This window comes from Rhinatrema bivittatum, chromosome 2 (genome assembly GCF_901001135.1).
Source record: "Rhinatrema bivittatum chromosome 2, aRhiBiv1.1, whole genome shotgun sequence".
Taxonomy (NCBI): Eukaryota; Metazoa; Chordata; class Amphibia; order Gymnophiona; family Rhinatrematidae; genus Rhinatrema; species Rhinatrema bivittatum.
In genome coordinates, this window is record NC_042616.1 from 720,541,978 (window position 1) to 720,560,933 (window position 18,956).

Here is an 18,956-nt window from a genome sequence, read left to right on the forward strand (position 1 = left end):
GATGGAGAATCGGTATAGGGAGACCATAAGGCATTTTGGCCTGAATGTGTCTGGAATACTGGTTGTAAGTATGAAGGAGTGAATGCTGGAAGAAGCTTTGCTGAATGCACGAGGCTGTTTGAATGAGAGACTATGAATTAGAGCGTTGGTTGTTGGAATGGTAGGAATAAATGAGGACGGGAGGTTGGATGAGTGCTGGAGTCTGGTTGATTGAAAGCGCTGAGTCCGTGATGATTGTTGGGATGATAACACAACTTTCTACCAGCAGCAATTAATTAACTGCTTGGGAATGATTAAAGAAAAAGGTGCGCACGAGGGGGCGCACAAAGCCGCACTCCTTCGGCGCATGCCGCTGGAAGGATGTTGGGGCTTTAAATGCCCTGAAGTCGCCGGCTCCTGATGTCACCGGAGCGCCAAGCTCCGGATTGGCTAGGGAGTTGGTGAAGAGGCGGGGCTGCGTGTAGCCCGAAGATTCAGCAGCCGGCGGTGGAGGAGGAGCGGTTCCGCCTCGTGGTTGGCAGGGAGCCCTTGGGGTTAAGAGTGAGGCCTTACCTTGACGGGCTTTAGCGGCGACTGCGCAGGCCCAGGCTGTTCTTCTCTCGATCGTCTGCGGTCGAGAGAAGAGCAATATTTAAAAAATTTTTAAAGTATTACTTTAAAATGAACCTGTGCTAGATGTTTTAGTGCCTATAGAAACTAATGGGAAAAGAATAACAGTGCTGTTTTAAACAGTATACAATTAAACTAGTCAAAAGTACTATCAATTGAATGTTCTTTCTGAGTTCTTTAGGATCAGCCCTTACTCAAGTCTCTGGCATGTACATGGACCGATTAATGATCATTTAAAGGTTTTTCTGTGTTTGAAAAAAACAAAAAACCTGTGTGAGCTAGGGCTCACTAGTGTTGCTATTTCAGATGGTAAATATAATATAGAAGAATTATATTCCTTTATTATATTAGAGATGTTTAGAAATTTCTAGATGTAGCAGGCCGAGTTGCTAAAGCCTAACCAGCCCCCCTTCTCTTCCCCCCCCCCCCCCCCCCCCCCCCCTTCTTGCTGAGAAGCACAACACAGCATAATACTTTGTGCCAAGGCCGGCACAAGGAAAGGAATGTGTAAGGATGAATCTCCCCCCACATTCCTCCTTCTAAGTGATTTTTAACAAAAAGATTCTCATAGCTGAACTCAAACTAACCAGAGAAATAAGACTTTCTCATAGCATTGAAAATAACAAAGAAAAATAGCCATTTAAGAACAGCAGGTAGGCAGATATGAAAAAGACACAGAAACAATAGATTAACTTTGAAAGTTGAAACCTGGCATTAGAATACCTTGGTTAAGCAAAAAGAACGTTTTAGATGCATGAGAAAATGCCTGAGCAAGAGGTAACACTGAAATGAAGGCATTGGCTAGGCTGAGTGTCCTGAGATGGGGAGGAGTAAAAGGATAAGCGAATGTACAATAGTAAGTTGTTTTCGCTTTGTGGGTGTGCCTGCTTATGACACCTGTACTTGCAAGTTCGTAAAATAAAGAACAGAAATTGTTTCACCAACTCTTTGTGTTCAGTATATAATTTTCTAAGGCGGTGCAGTACCGCTTCTAACATGCATGCACCGATTAATGATCGTTTAAAGGTTTTTCTGTGTTTGAAAAAACCTGTACCCATGGCTACTGTTTTCTTCGCAGGAGCTGCTGATGACCTCACACCTATGCTGCCCTCCCACCCGCAGCTTCTATTGTGCTTAACCCCTGCAGTCCCATTTTACCACAACAACCTGCTCAAAGGATATACTCCCCGCAGAATACAAGAACCCTATCCCGCGAGCCGCTACGTTTAGACAGGCTTGAGCCCCGCTATCTAGCTCAGTCACTGGAGCTATTCCTTTTCAGGAACAACAACCCCTCCCGCACTGGCTTCTTAGGGACACTTTTTCCTGCAACACCGCCCCCCTCTCTGTTTCCAGCCTGGCCGCTAATTGTGCGACTACACAACACATCCACTGCCCGCTGCTCTGCTCTGCTCCGGCATGAAGCAGTTGCACTTTCAGTGAAGGGGGTTTTATATCTTGGTCAGGGAAGAAATTTGCGGCTTCTTCTGGTAGGGTTCCCTCATCTTTACGGGGTACTGTTCTGCTGTGATCTGTCTTACCCCAGCAGATAGGGCTCCTAAAGAGACAACCCGACACAAAAGTAAGTAAAACAAATATACATTTTCCTCCTGTATAATTTATGTATGTGTATTTTTCTCATTAGAGTCTGCATTGTGTAGATGAAATATCACTTTTCTGGCAGGGGGCTGCGCTGTCTCCTCGACAGTTTGAACGTAACTGTTGTCATGGAAATAAAGGTAAACAAAATAAGGTGATACTTTTATTGGACTAACTTAGTTCATTTCTTTTTACTAACTTTCTAGTGTTTAAAAACTCACCCCCTCGGGTCCAATCAGAACGAGCAATTCAAAGCAGAAGATGAAAGCCATAAAATACAAATGAATCACTGAATAGATAATAATGGTAGAGTTTAAATGTGGGTCAGGGGTTTTAATGTGTTAGAATGATAAAAGTGACAGTATTTCTGGGGGATTTCTGCGTAATAAAATAAAATTCTGCATACTTTATATTGGTCAAAATAACAATATACATGATAGTCTTTAAATAATTAATTTAAATGTAATATAGAAAAAAAGTTTGTACTTAAAGATGTGGAGTTTTTTAAATATTTTGAGTAGAATTTCCATAGAAGTTCACTGTAAGAATTCCTCTTCCACCTTCTCTCCCTACTTCCCTGGCCAGTCTCCTTCTACTTTGCCCTCTCAGACCCCAACTCCTCCACTTGCCACTAACTCTCCCCTCCAATCCCAGAGTTTGATCCCTCAGTACTGCCCCTCACACAGACTCCCTCTGTCCCCCCCTCTCTCTCTTACACACACACAGGCTTCCTCTCTCTAGTTCACATACACCCCCTCATACAGTCTCCCTCTCTCTCATGCTCATGAACACGCATCCCCTCATACAGACTCCCTCTTGCGCACACACACCCTTACGGGCTCCCTTCCTCTCTCTTACACATCCCTGCACACTGGCCCCCACACACACCTCCCTTCTCACAGGCTCGCTCTTACATACACTGTCACACATGCTCCCTCTCTCACAAACAAACAAGCACCCTCACACAATCCCTTTTTCACACACACCAGCTCCCAATCTCTCACACATATACACACTCCTTCACAATCTCCTCACGTAGGCTTCCTCTCTCTAGCACCCACACTCGTGCATCCTCACACATGCTCTCTCTCTCACCTCCCCAGGCTCACAGACTTATACACACAGACTCACTATCGCCGGAGCCTGCCCCATCTTTGCCACAAGTGGGACAGCCTCCGCTTGCAGCACACCTGGCCCTGCTCCTTCTTCTCCGCATCAGGGTGGCCTCCGCTTATGGCACGCTGGGGCCTGCTCTTTTGCCGCAAGCAGGACAAGCTTCGCGCACAGCTGTGCAGGAGGAGAATTCTGCACTCCACAGTAGCGCAGAATTCCCCAGGACTAAGATTTCTGATATTAGGTTAAAAAAGACACATTTCTGTTAAGTCCTTTAAAATCAGTTCTGAAGTGTTTGATCATTTTAACTTCAAATGTCTTACATTCTTGGATAGTTGTGGTATCCTTATCATAAAATCATTGATTTAGTGGTCTGGTTCTGAAAAATGTTTCCCCATGGAAGTGTTGCTTTGCTTTTATCTCTATGTGCAGTTTTGTGTCCGTGTAAGCCCTTTCTCTTAAGTTCTGGTCTGCTTCTCCAATATAGCATCGTCCATCATATTTTGTGCATTGAATGATAAATACTACATTGAATATCTTTTTCATATGGCTAACTGTGGGGTCTTTGCATTGTGACATGCAGGGTTTTGTTCTGTTTTCTTCTGTCAGAGATTCTATTTGAAGCTTTTTTTTCCTGACTGGTTTTTGTTTCAACTTCAGTGGTTCTCAAAAAGGCTAAAATCAGCAAAATGGAGAGCATTTATTTTAGTGATTTTTCATTCTCCAGGAGCAGTGGCTGTAGGTCTCTTATCATTTTTCTTACTTTCTCCAGCAGTAAATTGTATATAGGGACCTTGGTTTTCAGGTTTTATTTATTTTTTCTGGGAACTTCAATGTTGTAACCAAAAAAAATCAGTGGAAAAGTAGGATGGCCACCTTTTCAAAAGATATGGACTGGACATGGGGGGGGGACGGGGGACGACTGCCTATCCCCAGTCCCGTCCTGCACCTGCCATTGGCTGCATGGCATTACATCTGATTGACTGAAGCATCTGTCCCTGATGCCCAGGGGAGTGAAATGATTGTCAGGAATGCTGGGTGCCTTCCTCTTTTGGCACACTATAATGGGGCGAGTTGGAATCTGCCGTTCATCATGTCTTCATCTCAATGCTGGATTGGGGACGGGTCTGTGTAGGTGATCAGACATTAGTGTCCAGTTACCTTTGTAACTGTACATTGTACAATTAGATTAGTTTAGTTTAAAAACCGGTCTGTCCAGTCCAAAACTAGACAGTTGGTCACCCTATGGAAAAGTCACATTGAAATTCTCAGGGAAAAATAAAATAAAATTGAAAATAAAGGTCCCTAGTTGTAGGTTTCCCTGGGTTGATTTAAGTGAAGGTGCTAACTTCCTGAAGATTTTACATTTGAGTTGTTTTTTTTTTAAAGTGAGTCATGATTTTGATGTTTTTGTCGACGTCTTTTGAGTCAGAGCTTAAATGGTGATATTGTGTGGCTTGTTGGCAAATGCAGACATGAATAAAGAGGAAAAATAGGAAGAGGTTGAATAAAAGCCATATATTTTAGGTCATTTTATATTAATTTGTTGTGGCATTCAAAGTGACTAGAAAGTAATAGTAGTACTGTCCTAAAAAGGGGATTGATGGATTACTTTGTGGTACTGGGGATCTAGGTTTGGATCCCCCTTAATATGCTTGGGGGAGGGGAGGGTAGCTTTGAGCATTCAGGCCCAGGAATGGAAGACGGTGGCCCCTTCCTGCCAAGGAACAGCACAAAGGAGTGCATCTGGAAAGGGTTGCTGTTTGAGCCCTGGAGTCAGCAAGGCCCCCAGGGTATCCTGAGCTGCTTAAGGGCCCAATGTAATAAGGTGCACTTAGCAGAACACACAGTTTTACCTGCAAATGTGTACATGTTTTGTGTGCAAATGTTATTTCTGATGCAGCAAGGAGTTTTGTGCACAAAAAGATGTGTGTAAAACTGTATTCGTTTAGCACCCTTGCATGGAAATTCATGCTAATAAAGACATTAAATATTGCACTGGCTTAACCCATGCTTTCTTAATGCTGGAAATTTTTCTCCTGGTCAGAAGTGGAACAAAGTTTCCAATGCTATTGTCTATGGACAGAAGTTTCGGTGCCGGGACCTGTAAGTCAAGTTTTTGCAACATTTTCAACTCCTAATGCATTAACATAATATTAGATTACTGTATTAGGAGTTAAATATTTTTTTAACCTGTGTGCTAAAAATTCATGCACTGAGTTTCAGGCATACTTTTAATGCATGATTTATTACATTGGGCCCTCAGTATTCTATAACAATAGAGAGGGCAAAAGTAATCTTAAAAGGGAATAAATAGCAAAACTAAAACAAAATTGGGAAACAAGGGAATAACTTCTGACAGTAATTTAAAATGTGAATTTTGGCAAGTTTAGAAAACCAGAATTAATTTAGGAGCCTACATAGTAATTTTAACACATTTTTTACAATGGCCATTAACTACATAAAATTGTTCAGGTCTTTTTCATGCTGGTATGTGTTAAATTTTAACATGTTAGGCATATACAAATAGAAGGTATGCAAATGCAATCCCTAAAGTAACACAACAGTAACAGAATAAAGAAAGGGAGCAAAAAAATGTAACAATTTTATTACAATTCAGATCTTAACAAAAAAATCTCTTTATTATTTTATATATATTTCTCATAAACCCAACCACCTGAGACATGCATTTTCAATATACCATAGCAAATGTACATAACATCCAACAAAAACATCACACACTTCATCCATGCATAAAAACCGCATGTTGCAACCTTCCCTTTTCAACGGCTTCACTCCGCCTACCTCTCTTTGTTTGCTCCTCCTCATGCTGCGGATGGACGCCTGGCTACCGCGACGTCTGCCTGCCGTCCTCTCCGGCATCCCCAGACCGGCTTGGGCGCTGCCTTCCGCCATGCTCCACTTGTACCATAGGGCGTGCGCGCCACGCAGCCCTTCTTCTTATTTCCTACTTGGCGCGAACCTCCGGGGTGTCCCCCCATGATGACGTCATGATGCCCGGATATTTAAAGCCTACAAGGTTTGCTAGCCTTTGAGTTAGCAAGGGGGTAATCCTCGGATGGGATTCGCTCTCCTTACCCAGCTACTCTGCCTCTCCAATCTCTGTTGGACTCTCTAACACTAATGGGGTACCCGCTCCTCGGGGGCCTCACTTGCTTTCCAGGTCGCTATCAGGAAACCGGTACTCGCTCCTCGAGGGCCCATGTTCCCTGACTCGCTGCCTACTCCTACCTTCTGCCTGGAAGGATTCGCTAATCTTCAACATCAGTGAGTACAACCATCTTCACCTCAGAGCCGTTTCCTGGAACCAGGCACTCACTCCTCGAGGGCCTGCCTCCGTTCCAGCCCCAGTGCCATCTCTGTGGAACATTTGCGTGAGTACATCATCTGCAAGCCTCCCAGCTCTCAGGTTTCAGATACTCGTTCCTCGAGGGTCTGCTCTCCCTACTCTGGGGATCTCCATACTGGGGTCTTGTATATTCTTCACTGTACTCATTCTCTCAGTTTTTCCACTACAGCACTGCTACCGGAGGAGTCGCTGTTCCAGCGCCTGAGGGATACCAGCCCTGCCGGGCTCTTCCAGCTGCTCACTACTGCCACTTCTGGTGGCTTCCTTACACAGTCTAATAAAAGATCAAACTCTTGTGTTTTTTTGTCCTGAGCTAAGCCTGACCTGTGGCCCCTCACGGGACTTCCTCTCGTGGGCGTGGTCAGCTGCCACAGGGTTCAAGGGTCCACCCAAACCTCACAGTTTACAACACCGCATAAGTGCCCACCATATATTTCCTAGCGTATAGCCAGATGGACTCAGGACCAATGGGTTTTGTGCTCTTCTGCTAGCAGTTGGGAGTCGGAGTCAGATTTCAAAGCTGACGTCACTCTAGATATTCTCCTGCAGTAACCTCAGCTCTTCAGTATCTCTCTGTCTCCTAGCAGATGCGGACACTATCCCACACACTAGAATAGTGTTAAGAATTACAGCAAAGAAGAAACAAATTTACCTTAATGAAGACCGAGCCACGCTCTCCTGCGGTGATACCTAAGGGTCCCTTCCCCAGTCGAGAATTCCTGAGGTGATCTTCGATATCCCTCAGAGGTGAGCCTTGGTCCGGCAGCTGGTTCCTGGCGTGGATTTAGCCCCCAGTGTGGCTGAAAGGAAGTGGGTGCAGAAACAAGCGTGGCGGTGAAGGTATTTCCCTCTTTCCCCCCCCCCCCCCCGCAGCTGGAGACTGTCCGGCAATCGATTGGTAAGCACTGAGACCAGGTAAGAAAAAATCTTTAAATTCAGGTCTCCGGTCTCCAGAGCTCGGATTGCCGTTTTCGAATCCTTCCCCGGCAAGGTTAGAAGGGAACACCGATCGGGTTGCGCAGCCTTGGTTGGGCTAGGCCCAGATCTTGTGCAAGGGTCCACACATGTGGAGACCCTTGGGAGGGTGCCATATTATGCGCATGGATTGTCGGCGCCATCTTCCCTTCTCAACTGGCAGTGCGCGCAGGGCAGGCCAAGCGGCTGATGCACCTAACTTGCGCGCATCCAATATAGACGCGCACACAACTGAGCACACCCGGGTGCATATCTACACGCACAGCTGCGTTGACAACTGCATGCAGATAGTCAATGGCACCGGCACCCAAGAAGGCCAGAAGGCACTCTCTTTGTACAGCCTGCCATATAAGAGCCACGCAGCCTGAATTGGAGTCCTGCCTGTGTGAACATTGTGAAGAAGCCCAGGGGGAACCAAAGCCTGGCCCCTCACTGTCAGAAGATGGTTCCGTAACTACTAACGATAGCTCCCCGGACCTATGCATCTCCGAGATGGCTTCCCCACAGGAGGGCACCTCTGGGGCCCCTACTCCGACTCCCCCTGGGGTTGACATGGACCCAGGGATATTCTCCTGGTTGGAATTTTTCCAAGGGCTGCAAACCTTCGTTCAGGCGCAATCAGCCCCAGCTGCGCCCCAGGCTCAACCCCTGCCGGAAGCACAAGATCCTCCTGGCCCAGCTCGGATGCCTCAAGACATGCCTCGCCTAACAGGGTATCTGGGTCCCTAACAGGGACCCAGATACCTCAGATGATGAATGACTCCCTGGAAGAAGAAATCCCTCCAGGAATGGAACCATACCGAACCATGCTTCGCTTCTTCCACAAGGACGATTTACCAGCCCTTGTTTCCCAGACTCTGAAGAAGCTGGGTATTCCTGGCACGGACCCTGTGGCGGAACCGAAGAAGAACCCCATCTTGGTGTCCCTGCGTAAGGCTTCATGCTACTTTCCAATGATGGAAGCCATCCAGGAACTGATTGACCTGGAATGGGATGCCCCGGAGGCCAGCTTCAAAGGGGGTCGGGCCTTGGAAGCCCTATACCCTCTAGAACCAGTGACCAAAGAATGCCTGCATTTCCTGAAAGTGGACTGAGTCGTCTCAAAGTGAACAACGATTCCCATTGAGGCAGGGGCTGCATTGAAAGACACTCAGGACAGACTATTGAAATCCATCCTTAAGCAGGCCTTCGACGCAACAGCAATGACACTACAGATTGCTTCCTGCTGCACACTGGTGGCACGTTCCTGCTTGCTCCTCTCGAGAGAAGCAAATAACTCTGGAACATATACCGGTGAAACGATGGAACCTGCAGCAACCTTCTTCACGGACGCAAGCTCAGACCTGGTGTGCACCTCAACCTCAGTAGTGGCAGCCAGAAGATAACTATGGCTATGGAATTGATCTGCAGACGTGACATCTAAAGCGTAGCAAACACCAGAAGCAGCAGTAGTGGCTAAGCTCTATACTCATGGTCCTCTTCCTTAGGGCCCATGTCTCTCACACACACACCATACCAGTCATGCCCTCATGACTAGTTTCTGTCTCTCACATACCAATCATCTCCCAGTCTTTGACACACACACCAGTCACCTTCCTGAACAGTTTCTCTCATGCCATACACACACACAGGCTTCCCACTCCCGTATTCTACTTGCATATACGGGCTTCTCACTCTCATAATCACTTTCTCTGTCTCATACACACACCCCCACCCACATTCACCAGTCTCTCACTCCCATGTTTGTTCTCTCCACATGCACAGGCTTCCCATTCCCATAATCACTTTCTTTCTCTCTCTCACACACACACATACACACAAACACACACCAGTCACCTGATCTCTCTCATGCATACACACACACACAAAGACAGGCTTCCCACTCCCATGTTATCTTTCAGATATACAGGCTTCTCACTCCCATGCTGTGTCTCACACACACCCAGGTTTCTCACTCCCATGCTCACTCTCTTCACATGCACAGGCTTCTCATTCCCATAATCACTTTTTCTCTGCTACACACACACACACACACACACACACCAGTCTCCCTCTCATTTCCATGCTCGCTCTCCATGTGCACAGGCTTCTCATTCCCTGAATCACATTCTTTCTCTCACATTCACACACACCAGTCTCTTTCTCTCACACACACAGTCACCTTACCAACCAGTCTCTCTCTCATGCATGCACACACACACACAGGCTTCCCACTCCCAAGCTCTAAGAACATAAGAAAATGCCATACTGGGTCAGACCAAGGGTCCATCAAGCCCAGCATCCTGTTTCCAACAGTGGCCAATCCAGGCCATAAGAACCTGGCAAGTACCCAAAAACTAAGTCTATTCCATGTAACCATTGCTAATGGCAGTGGCTATTCTCTAAGTGAACTTAATAGCAGGTAATGGACTTCTCCTCCAGAACTTATTCAATCCTTTTTTAAACACAGCTATACTAACTGCACTAACCACATCCTCTGGCAACAAATTCCAGAGTTTAATTGTGCGTTGAGTAAAAAAGAACTTTCTACGATTAGTTTTAAATGTGCCCCATGCTAACTTCATGGAGTGCCCCCTAGTCTTTCTACTATCCGAAAGAGTAAATAACCGATTCACATCTACCCGTTCTAGACCTCTCATGATTTTAAACACCTCTATCATATCCCCCCTCAGTCGTCTCTTCTCCAAGCTGAAAAGTCCTAACCTCTTTAGTCTTTCCTCATAGGGGAGTTGTTCCATTCCCCTTATCATTTTGGTAGCCCTTCTCTGTACCTTCTCCATCGCAATTATATCTTTTTTGAGATGCAGCGACCAGAATTGTATACAGTATTCAAGGTGCAGTCTCACCATGGAGCGATAAAGAGGCATTATGACATTTTCCGTTTTATTCACCATTCCTTTTCTAATAATTCCCAACATTCTGTTTGCTTTTTTGACTGCCGCAGCACACTGTACCGACGATTTCAATGTGTTATCCACTATGACACCTAGATCTCTTTCTTGGGTTGTAGCACCTAATATGGAACCCAACATTGTGTAATTATAGCATGGGTTATTTTTCCCTATGTTCATCACCTTGCACTTATCCACATTAAATTTCATCTGCCATTTGGATGCCCAATTTTCCAGTCTCACAAGGTCTTCCTGCAATTTATCACAATCTGCTTGTGATTTAACTTCTCTGAACAATGTTGTGTCATCTGCAAATTTGATTCTCACTTGTCGTATTTCTTTCCAGATCATTTATAAATATATTGAACAGTAAGGGTCCCAATACAGATCCCTGAGGCACTCCACTGTCAGCTCCCTTCCACTGAGAAAATTGCCCATTTAATCCTACTCTCTGTTTCTTGTCTTTTAGCCAGTTAGCAATCCACGAAAGGACATCGCCACCTATCCCATGACTTTTTACTTTTCCTAGAAGCCTCTCATGAGGAACTTTGTCAAACGCCTTCTGAAAATCCAAGTATACTATATCTACCGGTTCACCTTTATCCACATGTTTATTAGCTCCTTCAAAAAAGTGAAGCAGATTTGTGAGGCAAGACTTACCCTGGGTAAAGCCATGCTGACTTTGTTCCATTAAACCATGTCTTTCTATATGTTCTGTGATTTTGATGTTTAGAACACTTTCCACTATGTTTCCTGGCACTGAAGTCAGGCTAACCGGTCTGTAGTTTCCCGGATCGCCCCTGGAGCCCTTTTTAAATATTGGGGTTACATTTGCTATCCTCCAGTCTTCAGGTACAATGGATGATTTTAATGATAAGTTACAAATTTTTACTAATAGGTCTGAAATTTCATTTTTTAGTTTCTTCAGAACTCTGGGGTGTATACCATCCAGTCCAGGTGATTTACTACTCTTCAGTTTGTCAATCAGGCCTACCACATCTTCTAGGTTCACTGTGATTTGATTCAGTCCATCTGAATCATTACCCATGAAAACCTTCTCCATTACGGGTACCTCCCCAACATCCTCTTTAGTAAACACCGAAGCAAAGAAATCATTTAATCTTTCCGCGATGGCCTTATCTTCTCTAAGTGCCCCTTTAACCCCTCGATCATCTAACGGTCCAACTGACTCCCTCACAGGCTTTCTGCTTCGGATATATTTTAAAAAGTTTTTACTGTGAGTTTTTGCCTCTACAGCCAACTTCTTTTCAAATTCTCTCTTAGCCTGTCTTATCTCTCTCACACACAGACATCAGTCACCTCCCTGACCAATGTCTCACACTCTCACATACACATCAGTCATCTCCCTGAGCAGTCACTTTCACTGTCTCTCACATATACACACACATCAGCGCTCTGACCAGTTTCTCTCAATCACACACATGCTCTCAATCAAATACATTCTCTCACTTACAAACAGGCTGGCTGGCTGCTTCTCTCTCTCTCTCATTCACTTCCTCCCCCCCACCCCCTCCCAAGCACAAATGGTAGCTGCAGCAGCCTCCTCCACCAGCCCCCACAGGCCAAGAAAGAAGAATCCCATCGGCCGCGGGAGGCTTATGCTGCTGTCTCCTTTCCTGATTACCGGCTGCTTTGATTACACGGGGGCCGATGCTGCTGCTGCCGCCGCTGCTACTTGTCCACGCGGAACGGCTCTTTCTCCTTCCCGCGCACCGCACTGTGTATCACTTCCTGTTCCGGGTCTCGGGGGGGGCGGGGGGCAGGCGCGGGAAGAAGAAAGTCCAGCCGCAGGTGCCACAGCTTCTTGCACCACTGCCGTTCCCACTGGGCTTGAACGTGCTGATAGCCCGGCGGCAATGGCAGCAGGGAAGGAAGAGCAGCGGGAGAGACCGGGAGCACGTGACACACTGGTGTGTCGCGACACACCGGTTGAGAAGCGCAGTCCTAAGGGACTAGTTCTCCTAGTGGCCCCGGATTGGCCAAGTTGACCATGGTACGCAGACATGCAAAGACTACTTGCGGGGAACCCTCTGTTCCTACCTCCACACAGGGACCTTCTCCAGCAGGGCCCGATTCTCCATGAAGATATGTCTCTATTCTCTTACGGTTTGGCCCCTGAGAGAACTCGCCTGAAGAAGCGTGGTTACTCTAAAGCCATAATTGACACCCTGCTCCAAGCATGCAAGTTCTCCACATCCCTGTCATACTCACGGATCTGGAGAGTATTTGAAGTCTGGTGTGAGGACCATGGGACTCTCGTGTGGACAGCCAAGATTCCCATGATTCTGGAGTTCCTACAGGATGGTATGAAGAAGGGGTTGTCTCTCAACTCCCTCAAGGTCCAAGTAGCCACACTGGCCTGCTTCAGAGCAGAAGTTGACGGTATCCAGCTATCAACCCATCCGGACTTGTCCCGCTTCCTGAAAGGAGTTAAACAACTCCGACCACCCCTAAAATGGCCGGTGCCTCTATGGAATCTCAATTTAGTATTAGACTTCCTAGCTGGGGCTTCCTTCAGACCAACACGTGGTCTGTCACACCGCCTCTTAACATTGAAGACAGCATTCCTGGTGGCAATATGTTCAGCTCATTGCATCTCTGAACTACAGGCAGTATCCTGTCAGGAACCGTTCCTTAGGTTCACGCCTGGAACCATACCTCTCTGTGCATTGTCGCCTCCTTCCTACCGAAAGTGGTTTTCTGAGTTTCACTTGAACCAAACCATCTCGCTGCCATCTCCGGATGAACATAAGGACTCTGAAGACTCCCACCTTTTTCGCCATCTAAATGTCAGTAGACTCCTTTTGAGATACCTGGAAAGACCGGAACTGGTGCGCAAAACGGATCGCTTGTTCGTTCTTCACAGTGGGAAGAAACAAGGAGAAGCGGCCTTGCGGGCAACCATTGCCCGCTGGATCAAAGAAGTAATCAAGGCAACCTACATAGAGGCAGGAAAGCCCATACCTTTACAGCTTAGGCTAACGTTCATTTAAAGATTCCCCGTCTGTAACGTGCTGGGAGCGCACAATACAGACGAGTAAGGCGATCCAGCAATACAGTCTCCAGTTTCACGCGTCCTTAGCGCTTCCTAAAATAAACACCTAACCCTTTCCGCACCCAGCATGTAGATGATGTGTAAATGAATGAAAAAGCTGTATAATGAAGGAATTAGCTATTCCCCTCCGATACTGTAACGGGTGCTGATACTATCTCCTCAGTAACCCGCTGTTCTGCCGCGGCCTTAACGTGCTAGTTTACCGCCTCCCCCTAGTAGGAGGTAGTGTAGTGTAGTGTAGAAAACATTGCTTACCCGCCTGGTCCCCAGTCCAGCCGTCCGGTGTAGCCCCAGTCCGGTCTCCTGCAGCCCCGTCCGGTCCCCTCCTCCCGAAGCAAAAAAAAAACAAAACGAAAAAGTAGCAAGGCTCGGGCCTGCTACGGGGGGGGGGGGGAGGGGGAGGGGGAGGGGGGGGCAGCAGCGGCAGCGGGGGGGCAGCGGGATCCGGGGGCAGCATAAAAAAATAAAACAATTTTTTTAAATACCTGTCGGAGGGCCGTGGGTCCAGGCAGCGGCGAGAAGCAAAAAAAAAGCGGCATCCGGGATCCGGGGGCAGCAGCAGGATCCGGGAGCGGCGGGTAGGTAGCAGGGGCAGCGGGATCCGGGGGCAGCAGCGGCAGCGGGGGGGGCAGCAAAGAAGCAAAAAAAGTGGCATCCGGGGGCAGCAGCGGCAGCGGGGGGGGCAGAGGGATCTGGAGGCTGCAGCGGGGGGGGCAGCAGGATCCAGGAGCAGCGGGTAGGTAGCAGCGGCAGCAGGGGGGAGCGGCATCCGGGATCCGGGGGGGGCAGCGGGATCCGGGGGGAGCAGCGGCAGCGGGGGGGGGCAGCGGGATCCGGCGTGTTCGATCGAGCGAGCGGGTAGGTGGCAAAAAAAAGATGGCCGCCTGCACGGGGAAATCGTGCAATTGGCCGCCAAACGTCGTGACGTCACGTCTTCAGCGGCCAATTGCACGCTTTCCCCGTGCAGGCGGCCATCTTTTTTTTGCCACCTACCCGCTCGCCCGATCGAACACGCCGGATCCCGCTGCCCCCCAGCTGCCGCTGCTCCCCCCGGATCCCGCTGCCCCCCCCGGATCCCGGATGCCGCTCCCCCCCCTGCTGCCGCTGCTACCTACCCGCCGCTCCCGGATCCTGCTGCCCCCCCCGCTGCTGCCCCTGGATCCCGGATGCCGCTTTTTTTTTGCTTCTCGCCGCCGCCTGGACCCACGGCCCTCCGACAGGTATTTAAAATTTTTTTTTTATTTTTTAATATTTTTTATATAACACACAGGTTTTTGGTTTTTTACACTTCCTGGTGCCTGTCATTTCAAATGTCATTTGAAATGACAGGTACCAGCGCACCCAGGTTACTGTATAGGCGCTGTATTAGGCGCCTATACAGTAAAATGGGTTGCGCGGGCATAACCCTTCCCTAACGCCTCACAGCCTCGGCATGCATTTGCATGCGATTAGAAGACTGTATCAGGCGCTAGGTCTAGAGAACTGTGGGTGCGGGGAGGAAGGGTGCGCCTGACACTGCCGCACTGTTTTTACCGCGGCCTTACTGTATCGACCCGTCTATGAGGGCCCAGGTCAACCAGTCTCAAAAAGGACTGTTGGTTATCACAAAAGGACAGTTGGTTATCACAATGCATACTTTTTTGCTACAATAAACGTTTCATTAAACTAATCTCAAAGCCTCAGGGGCACCAGATCCGCGCCACCGCAGCATCTGTTGCCCACTTGAATAAAGTTCCCTTAATTGATATCTGCAAAGCGGCAATATGGTCGTCCATTCATACCTTCACATCGCATTATTGCCTCCAACAGCAAACGACCTCTGATGCGGCACTAGGCACAGCAGTCTTATCACTAAAAAGAACATGAGACTGTCTATCACTTCAGGGGTTGATGTCCAAACCTACGAACAATAACTATACAAGGACACAACCCGGGAGCTTGGGACTCCCAGACAGCATGGCTAACTCAGCCCTGCTATCAACGGGAAAAAGCAAGTTTGCTTACCGTAAACGGTGTTTCCGTAGATAGTAGGATGAATTAGCCATGCGTTCCCTCCCTCCTCCCTCCTCCCTCCTCCCCTCCTCCCTCCTCCCTCCTCCCTCCTCCCTCCTCCCTAGACAGTCACAAAGAGACAGACATACCTTCTGGACTTACCTCTCGCTTGGCTACAAAGAAACTGAAGAGGTGAGGGAACCGTGCGGGAACACGACCACGCAGATGCACAGAGTTGAAAACTCTGTGATCAGCTAAGAGAAACTCCGCCTACCCGGGATCGCGATGCTTCCCAGACAGCATGGCTAATACATCCTGCTATCTACGGAAACACCGTTTACGGTAAGCAAACTTGCTTATCTCTTAGCAAGGTGAAAATCACTGCCGCCGAGTATCCACATTTCAGCAAGAAAGCCCTTTCAAGGGTCATACCGTAAGACAAAATCAAGTTGGATCTTCATGAAGATCAGGTCCCCGCCACAGCAGATCCCTGTGCGCCGGAAGACAAAGAGGCGAGTCCACCAGGAGCATTTGCAGATCTGCATACCTTGGTCTCCTGGACCAATCTGGAGCGACCAAGAGCACCATCCCTCTGTGGTGCTCAATCCTTCGAAACAATCTGCCCAACATGGGCCATGAAGAAAAGGCATACAGCAACTTGTCTTCCGGCCATTCCTACACTAGAGTATCAATCCCCAATGACTTCAGATCTTTCTTACAACTGAAGAATCGTGTAACTTTTGCATTGCACGAAGACGCCAGCTGGTCTAGGATCAGGAGACCCCAGTGATCCAGAATCATCTGAAATGCCTCATCTGACAACGCCCACTCTCCTGGGTTCAGACTCTTCCTGCTGAGAAAGCCTGCTCTTACATTGTCCTTTCCTGCTATGTGTGAGACTGAGATCATCTGAGGATGCTCTTCTGCCCATTTCATCAAGTGATCTATTTCCTGCGACACTTGTTGGCTCTTGGTACCTCCCTGCTGATTGATGTAAGCCCACAGTTCCTTGTATTGTCCGACATTATCCGGAACGATCGACCCTGCAGCCTGTCGCCGAACTGCAAACATACCAAACAAACCGCCCTGGTTTCCAGCCGATTGATGTTCCAGAGAGACTGTTCTGAATTCCAGTGCCCTTGTGCTGTCAGCTCCTGACAGTGAGCTCCCCAACCAAGGAGGCTTGCATCTGTTGTCAGTACTAGCCAGTCCAGCGGAGTTAGGGAACCTCCCTTCCTTAGATGGTCCACTTGCAGCCACCACTGCAGTTGGGAGGAGACCTCCATCAGCAGGTGGAGCCAAATTGAATAGCCCTGACACTGCAGGTTCAAACCGAACACAGCAGGGAGCGCTGAAGAGGATGAATATGCGCCCTTGCCCCGGTACCACTTTCCAGGGTTCACTGCCATTTAAGCCAAGTATTCGCCAGGTAGGACCATTTGGTCGGGCGCAGAGTGTTCATCAACAGACGGACATGTGCCAGCAACTTCTGAATTCGAGCTTCCAGCAGGCAAACCTTTCCCTGCTTCATGTCGAACCGAACCCCAAGGTATTCCAATGACTGAGCAGGCTGAAGACCGCTCTTGGCCAGATTCACCACCCAACCAAGCTCCTACAACAGGGAATCACCTTGCAAGTTACCAGGCAGCTCTCTTCCAGTGACTTGGCTCAAATCAATCTGTTGTCTAAATATGGGTGTACTAGGATCCCATCCTTTCCCAACTCTGCTGCAATTACTACCATTATCTGGAAAAGGTCCTGGGAGTGGTGGCCAGATCAAAGGGCAGTGCCCGAAACTGAAAGGGGCGTCCCAGAACTGCAAACTGTAAAAAACGTTGATGTTCATATCAGATGGTAATGTGAAGATACACCTTGGACAGATCCAGAGAGGTCAGAAATTCCCCCGACTGCATGGCCATTATCACCGAGTGAAAGGTTTCCATGCGAAAATGTTTCACTTGCAGATGTCAGTTGACACCTTTGAGATCTAGGATGGAATGAAAACAGCCCTCCTTCTTGGGCACCATGAAATAAATGGAATATCGCCCAGTATTTTCTTGAGACGTAGGCACTGGAACCACAGCCCTCAGACTGAGGAGCCTTGCCAATGTACCCTCCAGTGCCTGCTTCTTCTGTTGGGAGTGGCAGGGAGATTCCACGAACACATCCCGAGAAACACTGCAAAACTCCATCGCATATCCTTTTTGTATCACCTCCACAACCTATTGATCCAATGTGATTTCATCCCACCTCTGACAAAAGAGAGGCACACCCCTATCTCCTGTTCCCGGGGATGTGTCGGCAAACCTTCACTGGGAGGCTTGAGAGGTCCCACTACTCAAGCACATGCCCTTTCTGAGTTGTCTGGGACGAAAGGACTGAGGCCTACTGAAGGGTTGAGTCATCTGAAAGGTCACTCCTCTATAGGGTCAAAAAAGATGGATTCTCTAGCTTGACCTCTCATGTTAAAGGAGCGCAGCATCTGCTTATTATCATCTGGCAAATGAGGAACCAGTGATTCGTCCTACTTACTGGCCAGTTTCTCCAACTCGTTCCCAAATAAGAGTGAGCCTTTTAAAGGGTAATTTGGAGAGGTTAGCCTTGGAGATCGCATCTGACGACCAACTTCTCAGCCATAACAGACGCCTGGCCGCTACTATCGAAGCCACCCCTCTGACTGAAGTGCATACCAAATCACAGCCTGCATCAGCCAAGAAGGCAGCGGCTGGTTCCATAACTGACCTGGAGTTTACCCCAGAGTTATCGATCTCCTGGAAGAGAAGTAAACAAGAGCGAGCCACCAAGGAACACGAAGCAATCTGCAAGGTCATTGCCACTGCTTCAGATGCTTGCTTAAGAACAGTTTCAATCTTTCCATGATGACCATCCTTCAAGGCCAGTCCTCCTGCCATGGGAATAGTGGTCCGCTTAGAGACTGCACACACAAGTTCATCTACCTTTGGAAAACACAATCACTCTCTTATTACTGGATCCAGAGGATACAGAACTTCCAAAATTCAAATCCCTTTGAAATTAGCCTCTGGGGCGCCCCACTGAAGATCAATCAATTCTTGAATGGCCTCCATTACGGGAAAACAAAGAAGAGGCTTTACATAAGGAAACCAAAATGGGATTTCTCTTTGGCTCAGACACGGAATCTGCCCCAGGCATCTTGAGCATTTTCAAGGTCTTGGGATATCAGAGCTAGTCGTTCATCTCTATGAAAGAACCGTAGCATAGTTCTATATAGTTCTAATCCTGGAGGAATTTCACCATCCTCAAGAGAGTCAGGATCTTTATCAGGCAGTCCTGCTACCGCTCTAGGACTACG

The 18,956-nt window shown here is 47.9% G+C and overlaps 1 protein-coding gene across 3 annotated transcripts in view; it reads left to right on the forward strand.

Annotated features, from left to right (window-relative positions):
• Positions 1-1,783: 1,783 nt before the first annotated feature.
• Positions 1,784-18,956, forward strand: part of SPAG1 (sperm associated antigen 1) — a 283,883-nt gene continuing 266,710 nt past the window's right edge. The window contains exon 1 of one of the 3 annotated variants that reach the window (XM_029591799.1): positions 1,784-2,191. The gene's annotated coding sequence lies outside the window, so the exon portion shown is untranslated. Of the gene's footprint in view, positions 2,192-2,231; positions 2,349-18,956 lie in introns of those variants that run through there. The other 2 variants (XM_029591797.1, XM_029591798.1) reach the window with 2 other exon arrangements.